Source organism: Juglans regia, chromosome 11 (assembly GCF_001411555.2).
Source record: "Juglans regia cultivar Chandler chromosome 11, Walnut 2.0, whole genome shotgun sequence".
Classification (NCBI taxonomy): domain Eukaryota; kingdom Viridiplantae; phylum Streptophyta; class Magnoliopsida; order Fagales; family Juglandaceae; genus Juglans; species Juglans regia.
Window position 1 is genome coordinate 5,608,015 of NC_049911.1, and position 3,491 is coordinate 5,611,505.

At 35.2% G+C, this 3,491-nt stretch overlaps 1 non-coding gene across 1 annotated transcript; it reads right to left on the reverse strand.

The window, feature by feature from the left end:
• Positions 1-915: 915 nt before the first annotated feature.
• Positions 916-1,022, reverse strand: LOC118343892. Its single transcript, XR_004797679.1, has one exon. It is a non-coding gene; the product is annotated as a small nucleolar RNA R71 (small nucleolar RNA).
• Between the last annotated feature and the right edge of the window lie 2,469 nt (positions 1,023-3,491).

Sequence of the window (3,491 nt, forward strand, 5' to 3'; positions counted from 1 at the left end):
GAAATTCTATAACAAGGAAGAATAAACTGCGTGGGATTTGCTTGGTAAAATTAAACACTTTTGATCTCTTCTTATTATCTTTAAAATCTTAATTGTAATGTTCTTTTCTTCAGTTTAATTTAGATAATCTATTCTTCAAATTTCTGTTTTTCAAATGGTAATTAATTTAGTAAATCTCAGTACTCAATAGAATAATTATTCCCTGTAGGTTCGACATCCGCTTCCTTTAAAACATCTTACTACTTGTTACGATTCTGTGCACTTGTAGATATTTTCAGCACAACAAGTTTTTAGTGCCGTTGTCGGGGAATATTTAGTTGTTATTGATATTGATACTAGCTAGATTTTTACTAGTTTGAATTTAATTTTATTGGTTTAAATTAGATCACAGTTTGGTTTTTCTTTGTAGTAATTAGAAATACATGCCTTGATCTAAATCATTAGAGCATACACTTTTCAATCCCGAAATTGAAAGAACCTTACATCGGATCAATAAAAAGAAAAAGAAAGAGGTCGCCACATCTAAATTTAATATGGCCGACTAGGAGCACAAGGTGTTAAGAGACTATGTTATGCCCTCTGTCAATGGGGCAACATCTAGTATAAGGCGGCCAACCATACGAGCCAATAACTTTGAGATTAAGTCAGCCATCATTCAAATGATTTAACAAACTATCCAGTTTTAGGGATTGTCACAAGAGGATCCTAATGTCCATATTGCAAATTTCCTAAAAAATTTTGATACTTTTAAACACAACGGAGTGACAAATGATGTGATTCGATCGAGACTTTGTTCTTTCTCACTTAGGGAAAAAGCAAAATCTTGGTTGAACTCTTTGCCACCCAGCATCATCACCACCTGGAAGAAGTTGGTACAAACATTCTTAGCAAAATATTTCTCTGGCCAATACAATGAAGTTAAGGAATGATATTACTACCTTCACCCAATTTTACGGTGAATCATTACATGAGGCATGTGAGAGATACAAGGATTTATTGCACAAGTGTCCATATCATGACCTCATAGCCTAGCTTCAAGTATAGACATTTTACAATGGTTTGATACCCACAAATTGATCTATGGTGGATGCAATCGCAAGAGGAGCATTAATGAGTAAGACCCATGAAGCCGTATATGAACTTCTGGAAGAGTTGGCGTCTAACAACTATTAATGGGCCGCAAAGAGAGCAATGCCAAAGAAGGTAGCCAGTGTCGTCGAGTTTGATTCTATGTCTGCAATTACGACCCAGTTGGCAAATCTATCCAAAAAAATAGGTAAAATGAATGTTAATGCTATTCAAACTAATGTTGTTTGTGATCATTGCGTAGGAAATCATTTAAGTGTAGATTGCCAAGTGGGGAATCCTTTTGTCCAACCGAGTTATGAACAAGCCCATTACGTGTCCAATTTTCAACGTCAAAACAATCATTATTGAAACACATTCAATCCCGGATGGAGAAATCACCCTAACTTTTCGTGAAGCAATAATTAAGTGTCGATCAGAGCACCTCAACAATTTTCACAGTAAGAAAAGAAGTCAACACTTGAAGATATGATTATGCAGTACATGCAAAACAACTTGACTTCAATCCGTAATCTTGAGGCAAAAATTGGTCAGCTCTCAAACATGCTTACCAAGAGGATAGCAGAGACTTTATCGAGCAACACTATGACAAATCCGAAGGAACATGCCAAAGTCATAATATTGAGAAGTGGGCAGACATATAACCAGCCACAAACATTAAATACCGAGCAAGATGCAGAAGCTGCCGAAAATGTGAAGTCCAAGAAGAAGGAAACCAAGTATAAGGTGAAAGAAGTAGAGCGGGATGTAACCGACCAGCAAATTGAAGTGACTAAGGAGAATAAAGGGGTTGCAAAACCTAAGAAATCCAGGGAGTTTATATATGAAAATTATTCTCCTTCAATTTATGATCCACCAATTCCTTTTCCGCAAAGATTAAGAAAAAAAACAATGATAATCAATTCTCTAAATTTGATATATTATCAAACAAATGGAAGTTGGAGGAGCATGAGACTATAATGCTGACCAAGGAGAGCAGTGCAATTTTACAAAAGAAACTGCCACCTAAGTTAAAAGATCCGAGGAGTTTCACGATCCCTTGCACTATAGGAAATTCATATTTTGATAAAGTATTATGTGACTTAGGGGCAAGCATTAATCTAATGCCTCTCTCTGACCGAGGAGTAGGTCTTGGAGAAGCAAAGCCGACCACCATCTCTCTATAGTTGGCAGACAGATCTATTAAATACTCGAGAGGACTCATTGAGGACGTACTGGTGAAAGTTGATAAGCTCATCTTCCCGACTGACTTCATTGTACTCGATATGGAGGGCAGTGATGAGCATGTCACTTTTGACATATTTAAATATATGGAATTCCCTTTCGAGGTACATTCTTGTTTACAAATAAGCGACCAAGATGTAGTCATGGCCGACGAGACTTATGGAGCTGAATTTCCAAAGCTACTACTTAAGGAACCACCCAAACTTGAACCAAAACCGCTTCCATCAAATTTAAGGAACGAAGAGGCAGAGGAGATCTCCAAGCGGTATACGGCTGCACTTTCAAGGAAAATATTCAATTGGAAGACCAGGAAAAAAAAATCAGAGAAGTATCTCTTACCTTCTTTCATTCTTTGCTTTAGTTTTTCTTCCTTTTTCCTATTGAGTACAATGTGATATTTAAGTTTGGGGGAAAAGAATACTATTTTAATTATTTGGTTTGATGAATAAAAAGCCTATGATAAGAATATGATTGAAATTGATTATATGTTTTAGGCAAAATTCTCATTCCTTAAGTCTAGTTATTAATTCTTTGCTTGATCTTACTTAATTTACTATTTTCTATGTTCAATGAATGCTTATAATGATCATTAATCGTTTTACATACTTAGAGAAATTTTATGTGAATTTTGAGAATTTGTATGGTCTCAACTTACTTTAGAACTTGTTTGATTACACTCGAAATGAAATCCTAGATGGAATATTACTGGAGAAATGATTAAGGCTTTCTTTGGACTGATTGAGTCTTTCAAGCTTACATGTTTAATTTCTTTATCCCTAACCACCCCTTTGAGTTTTATTGAATTATATTTTGGCCTTATATTTTTTTTTTCTTGTAAATCTCATATTTCCTACTCTATTTGAGCTTAAACACTGATTTCCTTACCTTTCAAGAGAACTAAGTTTACACAAAGTCACAGACTCACAAGAGCATGAAAAGCTGGATAGGTAGAAGGTCTACAAGTAAACTTAATTATAGTCATATTATCAAAATCATAAGTTTGGAGGTGTGAAAAGTCAACTCATCTACTGTGTGGCCAACAAGAAAAGGCCGACGAGAGTTATCTACAAAGGCAATCAAAAAGGTATGGAATACTTCCATGAAAAAAAAAGGAAAGAAAAGAAAATGTCTGATCTGTCAAATAGAGGGGTAAAGAGAGAGATACTTGAAAGTACAATAAA